Source organism: Aethalodelphis obliquidens, unplaced genomic scaffold (genome assembly GCF_003676395.1).
Source record: "Aethalodelphis obliquidens isolate GAN/ISIS:26980383/991018 unplaced genomic scaffold, ASM367639v1 scaffold19, whole genome shotgun sequence".
In the NCBI taxonomy this organism is placed as follows: Eukaryota; Metazoa; Chordata; class Mammalia; order Artiodactyla; family Delphinidae; genus Aethalodelphis; species Aethalodelphis obliquidens.
The window spans coordinates 11,085,572-11,100,518 of NW_020837963.1; the positions used below are offsets into that span (position 1 = coordinate 11,085,572).

The following is a 14,947-nucleotide window of genomic DNA, read 5'->3' on the forward strand; positions in this document are numbered from 1 at the left end:
GTGTGCTAGGCCTCTACATTTGTTCATCTCTGCTCATGAAGATTGGTTGTGTTAAAGAAATTCAGCTCACATTACCAAGCAGATGGCCCTAATAAACAACAGAATTCCAAGACGTAAGTGTCCTGGAGGTGAAACGACATTCCTTCTATCAGCCCCACTGGCCACTGCTCTGAAAGTATCTCTTCTCCCTTTCTACCCTAAGACAGAGGTCGCCTTTAGACTCCAGGATCAAGCTCTAGTGAGCCAGACTTAGTTTGTTAACCTAAAAGGGCCCTTCCACCCATATATTCCCCACATCCACGCTCTACTGAAGGCATTACAAGTCCATGCTGGGGGAGAGAATCCGGTCCTTTGATCCCTCTGGAGGAGATCGATGGCATTTCTGGCCAGATGCAGCACAGACGATATCATATGAGTAAGACTTCGTTGCCTGGCTCGATTATTTGGAATTAATCAGCAAATTTTAAGAAAATCAGCAGCTACGTTTCACTGTGCAAATTGCTTTTAGCAATAAATTATGTGCTACCCGTTAAACTGATGTTCTAACAGAGTCTTACTAATATTAAATGTAAAAAATAATAATGACCAAACTCTGAATTTGGCATATCAGAACAGAAAACCGAGGAAAGGTTTAGTATTATGCTTGTTATAAAGTGTCTACGTAGGAAAATTACATATTTTAGCACCAGGGCATGTAAGAGATGGCCTCGGTTTTCAAGCTCAGCTCACGACTAACAATTAGAATATAACCACTATCATCTCTTAAAGAAATTACATGCATTTGATATGATACTCAAGAATGCACAAAAATAAAGGAGGTGGAGGTCTCATGAAAATTTTAAATACAGGTTACACATACGTATGATACAATAAGTATTATATATACATATAAGTATATAAGTAACATTTCTAACCCGAGACAGAAGATAATCTAAATGTCATCTACAGATGTATCTGTAATATATTAGATAATCATTTCTCTAGTCTTAGACTATATAGGTTTTATATTCCCTAAGTATACAGTACTGAGAAGTTGGGGGTGAAACAGCCCACAATTCAAAATACAACTCAGGGCATTCACAGAGCAGACAAAGAGTAGGAAGAATGCTAACCACTGAGGCTGCCCTTCAACATCAACTTTAAAAGAATGGCCCCATGACAATCAAGCTAGGAAGGAAACAGGACCAAACTACTCAGAGTCCAATTCCCCTGTTAAAGGAAGGTGATGGTTCACAGACAGAATTACATAAACCACTAAGTTCCACACTGTGATGTTTAAGAAAAACCTTCCAATTACTGAATATACAAGCATGACTAAATCAAGGGAGGAAGGCGGGGGCCATAGGAAGGAAGGGGAGAGGCAGAGGAAAGGATGATGAGGGAGAAGGCAGAAGGGAGGAAGGAGAGAGAAGGGGAGTAGTCAGAACAGTGACCACATCCTATCAAAACTGTGCAAGAAAATAAAATCTATCACGTGGAATAGATGTTTACAGACAGCAATTTTCAGCTCTGAAGCTTGCAAAAATGATCCTCTGAACAGCTTTGAAAGAGGTCCAAAAACCATGAGATACAGAAATAAATATTTGTAGGGTAGCTCTGTGTACCTACCACATGTTGGCTGATGGTACGTCAACGACGAACGTTACTCCCAAGAGTTAAGAGTTTAGATGGGTGAAATGTTAGGGAGCAAAGCCAGTAATGTACATAGTCAGGGGTATAATGGGAATAATGAGAGAGCACCTAACACAACCTCAGTGTGGTAATAGGAGACAAGAGGAAAGACGTAGATTTGAGATTCCACGCCAGATACCGTTAGAACAGATTTAGCGGGAAATGGGTATTTGTTAGAATGCAGTTTGCAGTTATTTGACAATGTTAAACAAAACAAAGTAAATAAAAACTAACACTTACATGATTTAACCAAAACAAATTTTAAGGTAACTGGTACCTCAGATTGGAAAGATGGAAAACTGGAAAAAACTTAGATGACATTTCATCTAAGTTTCTCTAGCTCTCTAGCTCTAAGTTCTTTGATCATTCCATACGTTTGGGAGATGATTTGGGAGTTTTTTGATGGAATCTGCTTACAAATTAGAGAAATTTGCAAAAAAAAAAAAAGAATTGTAAAGATCTAAACGATCCACCACAAAGTAGTCACCTGGATTCGATCAAGTCATTTCAGAGAGATGCAGAAATCACTTATACATAATTAATTTTATAAAGAAATTGATGGAAACTTGTCAACAAAAATTGCTGCTATTTTAAAGGCATATTCATTATACAGAGCCCTGGTCTTCACTACCAAGACCCAAGGATACTCTCCACCCAAGCAATGGCGGGGAGGCAAGATGTTCCCTCTGTAACCGCCCTTGTATAACTTAGTACTGCGACCTGAAACCATCAATGATTTGCTCCGTTAACATCTTACACTCTATAAAAAACAACCAAAGCAGCCAAACAAAACAAAAAAAGGTTCCACTCAAACTCTGATTCTCAATATCTGCCAGGGAGAATAGCTTAATTTGGTCTGCAAGGAAACCAAAAATGCCTTTACAGAACATTAGGGTGTAAATACAGGCTCATTTTCCTTCACAAAGCAAGTGAAAACAGTCAAGCCTATAAGGGAGTTCTCTATGAGGCATTAGCTACTACATACAAGGAGTCATGTTTCAAAATTTCAATGATTTATCCTTTTCAAGTCCATTTCCAACTCAGTAAACAAGAATTCTTCTTGAGTATAATCAGGCCAGGAGGATCTACAAAAGCAACGGGAATACGATTAATGGTCACCTGAAAGCAACCACTTAATAACTCAAGAGTGGCATATACGGGCTTCCCTGGTGGCACAGTGGTTAAGAATCCGCCTGCCAAGGCAGGGGACACAGATTTGAGCCCTGGTCTGGAAAGATCTCACATGCCGCGGAGCAACTAAGCCCGTGCGCCACAGCTACTGAACCTGAGCTCTAGAGCCCGCAAAGCCTGTGCACCTAGAGCCCGTGCTCTGCAACAAGAGAAATCACCTCAATGAGGAGCCTGTGCACCGCAACGAAGAGTAGTCCCCGCTCACCGCAACTAGAGAAAGCCTGCACACAGCAACAAAGACCCAACGCAGCCATAAATAAACAAATAAATAAATAAGTAAATTTATTTTTTAAAAAGAGTGGCATATACTTTACATGCTATTTGAGCTATTGAGTCTATTTAGCAAAAGCAAACTCCCCCCAAAAAACCCCAAACAAAACCCCTTCATTTCCAAATAAAAACAAATTAACTTCCATACTCAGTATTAACCTACAACTTTATAATCACTGCAAATATCTGATTGTGTAAAAATATCAAAACAAAACAAAACAAAAAACAAAAAAAAACCAACCTTGAAAAGTAAAAGAAATGAAGAACCCCACATACCAGTCATTTCAATGTGAGCCAGCAGAGGGCACACAAGCCCCAACAAGAGCTGGCTCTGGCCAGGCACCACCCAAATTCATTTAGGACTAACCCTGACCAAAATCTGAATACAGAGAGGGGGGAAAACATCATCCTATCGGGGCATCAATAAAACAAATGTGCTCAGTTTAGGATTAGTAAGAAATATACAGTAGTACACTTTATTATTCAATACTGACTTTAACAGAGATTTCTTAACTGCTTCATGGAAAGTTGTTCATTAAAAAGAAGTAACTCTTCTTTGTATAGAAGTGAGGTTATATCAGTTTTCAAGGCCACTGTAGTTTTTATAGATCTATATGAAGAATTATCTAGAAAACATGAATTTGTAGAAGTAAATTAAATGTTAAATTTCTAATACATAAACACACATGTTTTGGGAAGTGTATTAAATTACCCTTTGCCAATAGACAGTTTCTTTTAGAGTAATTCCATGTGTCATATACAAATCTATTAATTTTTGTAACCCTAGAGCAATCGAATATGTACCGTTTTATGGTTAAATTGAGATACATACGTTACTTATTTTCCCACTGGTTTGTGCTTGATTGATTATTTGTAAGTTGTCTATTCTGGGTCTTTGTATTATAATATTAGCTTTGGGGTTACAGCAGATTTTGCCAGAAGAGTATCTCGCAGCTATGTATGTACATGTACATGTAGAAAGGGTGCTGCTTATTCTTTTAAAGGAAGTTATCCTATAGATGCAAAAGTCACAAACTCCTCCTAGCCCTTTCTGAGCTTTTGATTTCAGAAACAATATCACAAATTGAAAAGAAAATATGAATTACCTCATGAAAGCAACAAATTAAAACCAACCTCAGATACTGTATTTTTTACATTTACAGATAAAAGTTAAATAATCCACAGGATGTCCAATCTCTCATTTCAAGTGCATTAGAATAAACAGAAGGTTTCAAGATGGAAAGCTTAGTAGGATAATTAACTGCTACTTGTCTATCCACCTAAATGATCATTTCAACCCCACCTCATTCACTAAACAAAAACAATGAAGCCATGTAACATCGTCATCAGGTGATTTTTTTTTTAAGCATTCTCGGTAGATTTGAGAGTTGAACTTAATTTACAGCATCTACCAACCAGGGGGTATAGGTTACATGTAGGTCATGATAAATAACACTTATCTTTTGGCCGATGTGGCTACACCCTTTCTGCATAAGTTAAAATGATGATGGTTTATTATTCCAAAGCACTCAGTTCTGAAATGTTTACACAATTTGTTAAGTCCAGGCAAATTTAAATGATTCTGACGTGCAGCCTGCTAAGGCCAGTGATGGGGATAATGCCTCTTTACGTGGGTAAAATTTTGTGGCATATAGGTCACTCTCTTAAGGGGAATCAACTGTGTGTCTCTTCTTTGCGTTTCCACCACAATCCTTCATCCTGCAGCCTGGAGCTGAGAGTGAAATGCAAGAAAGGAGCCGAATGCTCAAAGCAAAAATCTGCTTCCAGGACAATCCATTATATCTGACAAGTTAAATGTTCCATGGTAGGCCATATGGCATCGGAGCAGGCCCGACGATGGAAGAGGGGAACTCAGCAAATGCATCACAATTAAGGAGTTTGGCTACAGACTTTCCTTTGAATTACTTTTTTAATAAATTTTAAATGTTGTCCCCCCGATGTGTAGCTGAATCCCTTCTCTGGGATAATTTTTAAAGGAGTCCCACAATTTCTCTCTCACCTCCTGACTGTCAATGCTGAACTCTGGAAGGTTAAGGCACCCAAGGCCATTTTTATCAAAGGAAGCTTCAAAGAGGAGGACCTGTAGCCTCATTTCAAAAATTTCCAGACAAATTATATGTAGAGCCTCTCTGTTCACTAGATTAGAATAGATGTCAATGAAACTGGTCATTAGAATGAGACATTTACATTAAACTGATAGAACGTTAAATGAAACCAGTTTCCATTTTCAAGTCCAAAAAACCTGAAAAGCTGTATAGTCACAACTGGCACGTTTCTGTTTCTTCTGTAGTTTACTTAATATTTACCAGATTAATGAATTAACTGAAGACTGCCTTGGTTGAATTTAGCTCCCCCTAACACCTCACCAAAAAAAAAAAAAAAAACTGCCTACTTCTGCTAATACCATGTTCCAGAGACAAGTCTTAGAAGCTTTCTAAGACACTGATTAAAACCAGGTTGTCTATAAAAATAAATATTTGTTCTTAGAAACAATGTAATGTAAATATAATTTGTATTATAATCAAGGTATGCATTTATTACTTTAAGGGAGAAGAAGATGAAATTAATGAAATGACCAAAATAGCATCATTAGACCACAGTATTCCATGACACCATTCGTCTCAGTAAAGAAAACAAATCCTTTCCGAAGAATTCTCAGGAAGAGAACTGAACTTGTAATAAAAACAGAAAAAGCTTTCTACAGAAGTATCCAAACTCATCTGGTCCAGTGTCCAACATCAATTTTATCAACACCCTCACTTCCTGGGGAGAATGCCTTCTTGAGCAAATTTACATATAATATGATGCGTGTGTGAGTGTGTTTGTGTCTGTGTGTGTATAAATTGTAATGGTAGGTTTTTCTAAACAATAATGACTATCGTTTAAGTATTCACACTGGTTTACAAACAAGAAATTCATAATGATTAAGAGAAACACGTATGCATCTTTCCGAACGAGAAGACACTAAGACTCATTTCCCTAAACTATTTTCAGTCTCCATTTCTCCAGAGGGTCACTATTTCCCTCAAATGTACCCGCGTCTGCCTTAATTAAGAATAACATTATTTCAAAGAGCATATACAGATACTTTATAAAAATGGATCACTTTGCTTTATGTTTAAAATTATGAACATATTTTCTGGTGGTCCTAAAGTTACTATTTGTTACTGTACTCTTATATTTGCATCTCCTTATTTTTTAATATGAGACAATTTATTGAATTACGAAGATGCTTATGTGGGTTATGACTGGCAACTTGTATTAAAAATCAACTGTTACAGCTCTTTGTATTTTACCAAGTGCTTTCACATACATGCTCTTATAAGCTTCATCATAATTCTGTTAGATAGGTATCATAATTATTATCATTACTTTCATTCTATACGTAAGAAAAAAGGGAGACTCAGAGAGGTTAATTTATTTGTCTGAGGGCACACAGCTATGAAATGGAGGAGCCACATCTTTTGCCCAAGCCTACCTCTAATGTCAGCACTGTACTGACATGCCATACCATATATTACACGAGGAAGCATGACCATTAAAAAGATATAGGCAAGTATTACTTAGGAATATAAGTACACTTTTTACACATTTTCACTTCTTATTCAAGAAAAGTAGCCACGTTTTTTGGTATTGTGATAGAATCCTATGCTTGGCTTTACTAGGAGGAATGAACACATACTCAACACACAATTACACTTACACACGAGCACATACACACACAAAATGTAGCCAGGCACACCTCAACACCAACAGAGTGCATCGGGCCGTTGTGTACTGTAGATCCTATTTCTGTGTATCCAGATCCACATTTTTATTACTAATTAAAATGTCCAGACGGCAAAATAACACCTGATCCGAGGGATTTTTAAGTACAGTAATTGTCAACGTTCAGCCCCTACGCTGTTAACAAAATTGGCCTGCCCTGAGTTTTATATTTGCTGTTTCCAACCTATCAGTGTAATGCAGTTAAAACTTTAATAATCTGAACACCAGTATGTCCACATTAAACTCTTTACCAAGAAAAAAAGAGGAAGATCTGATATTTAAATCGTCACCATTAAGAGAAAGCTTACACACAGCACAGGGAGATCAGCTCGTGCTTTGTGACCACCTAGAGGGTGGGATAGGGAGGGTGGGAGGGAGACGCAAGGGGGAGGAGATATGGGGATATATGTATATGTATGGCTGATTCACTCTGTTATAAAGCAGAAACTAACACACCATTGTAAAGCAATTATACTCCAATAAAGATGTTAAATAAATAAATAAATAAAAAGAGAAAGCTCATGGACTCCAGTAGAACCGAATGTCACAACACAGCAACACAATTGGGTTTTATGGGGGAAAAATACATAAAGGAGGAAAAGAAGGAGGCACTTTCCCTGCATCTTTTGTTTCATAGGTTCACTAAATCATAAACAATTTTTGGATATATCTGTGTCCTTTAATTTGGGGGGAATTTTTACACCACATATAGGTACAGATCTTAATCATTAAGCAAAATGTTCATTATCTTATAAGCTTTTTAAAAATATGGATGCGGGCATGACCCCTGAATGTCAGGTTAGGCCTTACTCGTGCATAATATACTCCGGGAAATCACAAATGCTTTTAAAATGTTTAAAGCAGTGACTTCCTAATCCTAAGTGGATTCTTTTTTTCTCAGATAAACATTTTTTTTTTTTTTTTTTTTCAAATATCTAGGCTGTTTTGATACGCAAATGTTCTCCTAAACATTTCCACCAGCCAGCCACTGAAATCTCTCCACAGACCCCAACCAATGGGAAAGTTTGCAAGGGAAACAGGAGAAGCAACTGGATGAGAATCCTGCCAGGAATCCTGGCTTCATGGGCCACAAACACATGTGAATTTTGTTGCAATACCTGAAAGAAAGCTTGTGGATATTTTAGTGAAACAACTCCTTTAAAATTCTCAGTCATGGGGCAGTAATTCTCCCTGATTTAAGCAACAGCTTCTGGGGAGGGTAAAACTGATCCCCCACAGGTTTCCTATTTCAGAGTTCAGTAACTCCAGGAAACGTGGCTTGCTGCTGGACAGTGAAAATCTCATCACTTAAAAAAAATTACCCAAAGGAATTAACATCTGCAAAACAGGAAACAGAAAAAGCAGCCAACAGTACCACGACTAGGGTCCCAAATCTGAACAGGTATAATCTTAGTGGATCACTTTCAAAAATGTTCTCCCAAGGGAATAAACCAGGGAAGATGCCCCTAGAGCCATCTTTATTATGTAAACAACTCGGGAAATAATGTATTCAAACAAAGGATTTTTCTAGAAATAAAAACAAGAGGATAGCATTCAAAAGGAACTTGTAAATACAGTACGATTACAATTACTATGACTGAAAACAATCTCCAATACTCCCTTTCCCTTTCATGCTCTACTGTGTAAACACCCCCAAAACCTGCTTTGAGAAATAACGGGATTCCTTGATAACAGGTCAACAAATCATTTCAAAGCATCTCCAGTTTGCTCAGGCACAGAAGCCACCAGAGGCTAACCACACTGAAAACAAAACCAAATTTCAGGATTCCGGTTGCTAACACCAGGCTGGGCATTACTGAGAAAGGTAGGAGTTGTGAATTTGGTGGGAGGAGAAAACTAACAGTGAATTTATCAAAGCCAGAGGATCGTTGAGCTTCCACAATTAAAATGATCTGCTTCTCCACCACTAACCTGCTGATCGACACTTGTTCCTTTACTTCTCCCATCAATTCCTCATTTACACATATTAAAAGCAGTCAAAGATTTCATCAGATGTGGTTTTGACAAGAACAGCAAAGTGCCTAAAGCCACAGATTTTAATTGAGCCCAAAATACTGATTTGGGGCAGGGGGAGAACCAATCACAGCAGGAAACGCTTTAAAAGAAAAAGGGGGTTGGTGGTGAGGAAACATCATCTTGAGTAGTTACTCTGCACTCAGTTGTACTGTACGAAAAGAAAATAAAGAAGTTATATAAAATGTCAGAATTAACCTATCGTTTCAGATTGTTTACAGGTGAATTTCTACCATCTGGATGGGCAGTTTGCCCACATCAAAAACAAGTAAACTAAAAGAAAAAAAACCTTCTTCTGCCTGCTATTTTAACACAATAGATTTTAAAGGAAAGGGGACAGACTCACTCACCGTAATCTCCAGATACTGACACACAGACATTTACACAACATGTGTGTACACTCACACATTCATATACAAACTGTGACAAGACGAAAGTTGGAAAAAGCAAGAAATTGAAATAAAATTCTGTTTCTCAGATCTCTAAAAGATTAATAAGTAATAAAAATCTAGTCATTCTTAATTGCATAATAGGAAAAAAAGATTCACTTTAAAATTCTCATTAAATAGCTCATGATACTCTCTATTTCACTGAGATACTCTAAAAAATAAAACCTAGCATATCAAAGTTTCTACCTTCCCCTAACAAGGCATATTTATATTCTTTCTTTATGCTGGGCTAGCAACTTGGGGAATTATAACTTAACTTTAAATAAACAGGAAACTGCATCTTAGGAACTGCCTGAAGTTGTTTTATATTATTTGAGAGTAACAATGCTTATTAATTTGACAATTTTTAAAGAAATATGCTTTCATTCTCCCCTTATGCAAACCTTTCCTTTAATCCTTATACAAACCTTTTTTTTTTTAAACATCTGCCTCAGCAAAAAGATCTGACGTAGTAATAATCATTTTTCAACCTGAAGATCAAATCTTACATCCAGTCAGAACTATGTTTAGGTTTTTTCTTTCTAATGTCAAGAGTGAGATAGAAGTTTCGGTTTAACTTTAGGCTAGTCTAACAAATCATGGTACCAGGTTGGCACAAAGTGGTTATTTGCCAATCTCCAGTCACACATTCCGAAAGCAACACACAGAGGGTTTATAAATTAATAGCTCTCTGTACTGAATGCTTGTCCATATCTCTCTGGTTCTGGGGTTTCTGGGTATCCATTTGGATTGTACAGGGTCTCTTAAAATTACGTTTGAAGCCCAACACTAAACCTGAAGTGTTGAGTGAGAGAATTATGGGCACATTCCCAAACTCTTACATTAAACCACAAAGGGAATATATTAAAAAGAAAAAGCACAGAAAAAAAAAATCGTCCAAAAAAGAAAAAAAAAACTCACCCTGAATAGACAAACAGAATACTTGCTTTTCTTTCGACCTTATGGGTAGCACACGGAGGGAGGCACCGGAAGATCGAAGCACAAATACGTGATGAGGTGTCTCCAAAAAGCATGAGGATGAATAAACTGTCGTGCCGTAAATTTGCCAGCTAGAGGACAGAACACAACACGCTGGGGCTTGGCTGTCCTAACATGTTTTACTACGTAAATTTAAATAGTCTTGAAAGGGAAAAGAAAAGAGGGGGAAAAGTAGAGGGTTTTTTCCTTAATATTACAAAAAAAAGTTTGCCAGAAATTCTCATACTTGGGTCACAAATAAAAGTACTTTCAGGGCTGTTATTAAAAAAAAAAAAAAAAGAATCTAGTTCTTAGGCTAAAACTCATCACATGTTTCCTATGATGGAAATTTAGGGGGGTGGTTTAAAGAGTTAAAGACTCCCTACCATTAATTTGCATCTGGTGCTTTTAGTGTGTGTGTGTGTTTTTTTCTTCCCTGAAAAGTTGGCAGAGCTGCCGATTTTCCATAATGCAAGCATTTGGGAATTGTGAGCGGAATGAAACCGATCCAATCTCCTGACTGCGACATGAATTTTCATTAATTACAACCTTGTCAGCAAAAGCATTATCAAAGCTGAATATGAAAATGCTAATGAGTCCTCATTTGCATATTTTTCTTTGTTGGAATGTCATTAATTATTACATTTTATGATGATGAATGCAGCTGTCGAAGCTCTCCGATGCATAATTAGCCATCAGAATGCCAGGAGCCGATCAGCATTTTTGGGTGAAAAAAAACAAATTTCACTTGTACTCGTCGTCCCCCATCCCAACACCACCCAACACACAGACACACACACACACACACAGACACAGACACACACACACACACACACACACACACACACACACACAGCCCTGATGACGACAGTCCTGAGGCCGGACTTTGGGGAAGTTGAAAAGGGCTTGTTTAGAGGGAATTCATTTTTGCTTTAAAATTATTTTGGTTTTAGCCGATAACGGTCTTATACAATAGAAGCAGCTCTTAATAAAAAAAAAATCGTTATTCCAGCTTAATTAATGCCACGCTTAATTATAACACCATGATGTCAGCGGTTTTAATTAAGTATTGGCTCCGTTACAAAAAAAAAAAAACAACTCCCCGCTGCAGTAAGAGTCACAGATTTGTGCAAATCATTTCTGCAATTTTTTGGTCTTCTGTGGTTCATGAACTATTCGGATATTAACAGGCAGCATGAAAACTCCAGGCACACACGCGTGCGCAGGAGGGCGCACACACATGCGCGCGCACACACCACACACACACACACACACACACACACACACACACACACACACAAACCCCCAAGCAAAGGGGGAAACCCAGACTTTGCTGCTACATTACTTGGATACACTTTAGAGCTTACCTACTTGACCATTTTTTTGAGCTAAAGTGTAAGTGAAGATGACAAAACATAGCTCATCCTCTCTCAGCCGCTGGGAACGGTGTTTATAAGTAAAAAAAGAAAAACAACACAGAGCAGATGGGACCATTACACATGACCAAACCAATCAATCACAGATGAAGGGCCCAGGTGCAGCGCAGCCGTGCAACAACGCACCATTTCACAGTCTGTCAGACACACACACACGGTCGTCCATGAGTGACCCTCCTCGGCCCCCCCCCGGACCTCATCTGGAGCGCTGCTCCCCTCTCGCCTGCCTACGCTCCAACTGACATCTTCATAATCGCCCTGTCTTTCTATCTGCTGTGGCTCCTGTGAAGAGAGGAGGATGGAAGGGCTGGCGACTGGGGGGAGGGAGTGGGAAGGGAGACTGGGGAGGGGAGATAAGGACAGGGGCTCCCATCATTGTCACTTACGAGGAGTCCAGCCTTCTTCCTTCTGCCATCCCCACGGCCCCTCCCTCCCCGACCACCAGCGCGATCGCTTCTCCGAACCATCATTAAGCTCATTAATTTTTAAGGGTGACTGCTTGGTTACGGCACCCCAACTGTCTGCCGTTAGACATAGAAATTTTGTTTGGGGGTCTCCCGCCTCTGAGGAAGGGAGATGTGGGGAGCTGGACAAAGTCATCCTTTGATGTAAAGGTTAGAAACTGATTCACTGGAAGTGCGGAGCAGTACTTTCCGTGGTCCCCCCCGAAAAGGGGTTCAGATGAAATCCTTGTTACTCAGAAGACTCTGGGGAGCCAACTCTGTCCTAACATTTTGTGTATTAAATAACCCCTGTGGCCTTTGGCGTCCTATGTCACAGACTCATCCAGGAATCACTGAACCCAAATGAAATTGTACATTTGCAAGGGTCACGGGCTATCCTGGCAATACAACTGAAACACCAACTCCGACACAACACGTTAGGATAGCTCCCAGTTTTAAACTCAGAATTCCTAATTCCCAGCCTAACTCTTTGCGGCTTTTCACCTTTCTGTTCCTTAAAAGAAGCACACACACACACACACACACACAAACAAAAAACTCAGTGGGGAAGAAAGTAACAAGTAACCAACAGAATGCACTGAAGCCCACCTACCTACTACCTTTGGGAAAAAAAATCTCTTTACACCACACCAGAAAAAGAAAGACTGGTTTTATTAATTCAATATAGTCTTTCATCATGAACTCCTTCTTAAGCCTGGGTAATTTATAACCAAGTTTTTGAGATCTGTTATAGAGCACAAATATGAGAAGGAATCACCTCCATTTACTCAAAGAACTGAAAAAGGATACTTTCCCCAGCTTTAGGAGAGGGACTGCTCATCCAGTGATTGAATGCTCTCAGCAATTTATAATTTATTTTGCCCATTTGGAGATGAGAAGGAGTTTAGGAAAGCACTCAAACCCTACAAAGGACAACTATATGACTACAAAATAGCTTAAGGGATTTATGTCCCAAAATGCTCACGACATTTTAGGCTTTACTGGAAATTTTACACTGAGAACAAGAAAAAGTTAATCAAAATAGACCATGCAATTCGGCCACTCTAAGGATTAAGTCACGTGTCATTTATGTGCAGTTTCATGTAATGGTACGAAAATAAAGAGTGCAGGCTAAGTTGGGTGAGAAAGTGTCCTACCTAAAGTCTGCATGCCATTCCATTTACAGGCAAAGGCAATTTTCCAGAACGCTAGGCAGACTGGATTCGTTGAAATGAAAGCTTTGTCTCTTAGCATGGACCCTACCATCAATTCAAACATGTTCTCAAAATGGTTTGATGACGCACTTGTTTTTGGTTTTTTTTTTTCTTTCTTTCTTTTGAGGATTCAGTCTGCTTCTCATCTCTTATCCACCTAATTTGTCCTTCGGAAACTTTTAAATATTGAAGTAATCATGAATCTTTCTGTTCCCCAAAGCGTCCTGTAATTTCAAAGCTTAGTCGTTGTTAACAAGGAACCCCATCCCTGAACTCTAGAAGAAACACGGAGAACGTATTTATTAAAATCTTCCATAGCTATGTAGAAAGGATCACCTTGTGTTTTGAATGCATTTTTTTTTCCTCAAGGAACAGTCTCTACACATTTGCATTAATAAATTTCTATTTCCAAGCTCAATAGAACTTGCAGTACAAAAAGCAGATGTGTACGTTGGATTCTTTCAAATTAAATTTCCAAAAGCAGAGCCTATTCTAGCTCAAGATCAAAGGAACTAAAACATGATCTCCTCCCCCTTCCAATATAATTACAGAGATTTCATTTCTTTTTTTACAATGAGCACAACAGGTAAATTTCAAACTGAAGGATAATGATGAGGTGCTACCGTTCGGCTTTGCTGGGTTGCTGAATCGCTCTGCTCCGTGGCCCTGCTGTCTAAACTACCACTCTACAGGAAGACGGGAAATGCCTCATGCTCTTCTCTACTTTATTCTTGGAGATCTGTTTCCTTTTCGACCTCAGGACTACGCAGAAGAGTTCTCAGATGGACACAACCCACTGGACAGCAGGACTGTTCCAAAGGAGGGTGTGTCCATCCTAAAAGGCACATCAAGGGAAAAAATCACATTTGTGGGCGTCTTTCATTGGTAGGCTAGCTAAAAACCCTTTTGGAAGTAGATGGGGAATAAATAATAAATAATGAGGAGTGACACTGTGAGAAATGTCATATCCTGGCAGTCCTGTGAAAAGACACGGCCCTGGGGAGAGAGAAGAAAGAGATGCAACCCACAAAGTCACCCAAAACTGAGGTTCGAAAGAAAATCTGTTCCACTTTGGAATGATTAGCATGATCTATTTCTTTGGGGAATATAGGTAAAGAGAGAACAAAATTTAATGTCAAAACCCACAAAAAACAGAGAACTTTGGGAAAGAACAGCCTCTAGGCTTAAACATCCTTGAGAGCAACTACATTCTACATATGTATTTCCATCTCCCTTTTAAAATTCCTGGTACCTCATTTCATCCTTTGCTGCCCATAGGCATCTGTTCCCCTCTAATTATTTGCCATTTAGAAAAACTCTGCTTAAATTCCTTGTGCATCTGTCCCTTGCTTAGTGTATATTTGTGATGCTTAAATATGGTGCCTGATATTAGAGCGGCCATGCATATAAGTACAAAAACTTTCCCATCCCCGAGAAATGTTTCAGCATCCTCTCCCCCAAAACATATACACAAAGTAAACTCAACATTACCA

At 38.7% G+C, this 14,947-nt stretch overlaps 1 protein-coding gene across 16 annotated transcripts in view; it reads right to left on the reverse strand.

Annotated features, from left to right (window-relative positions):
• Positions 1-14,947, reverse strand: part of TCF4 (transcription factor 4) — a 360,826-nt gene that overhangs the window by 188,468 nt on the left and 157,411 nt on the right. Inside the window, exon 1 of one of the 16 annotated variants that reach the window (XM_027118586.1) lies at positions 10,305-10,364. The exons of 14 other annotated variants lie outside the window; for them this stretch is intronic. The gene's annotated coding sequence lies outside the window, so the exon portion shown is untranslated. Of the gene's footprint in view, positions 1-10,304; positions 10,365-14,947 lie in introns of those variants that run through there. One more of the 16 variants, XM_027118587.1, reaches the window with a different exon arrangement.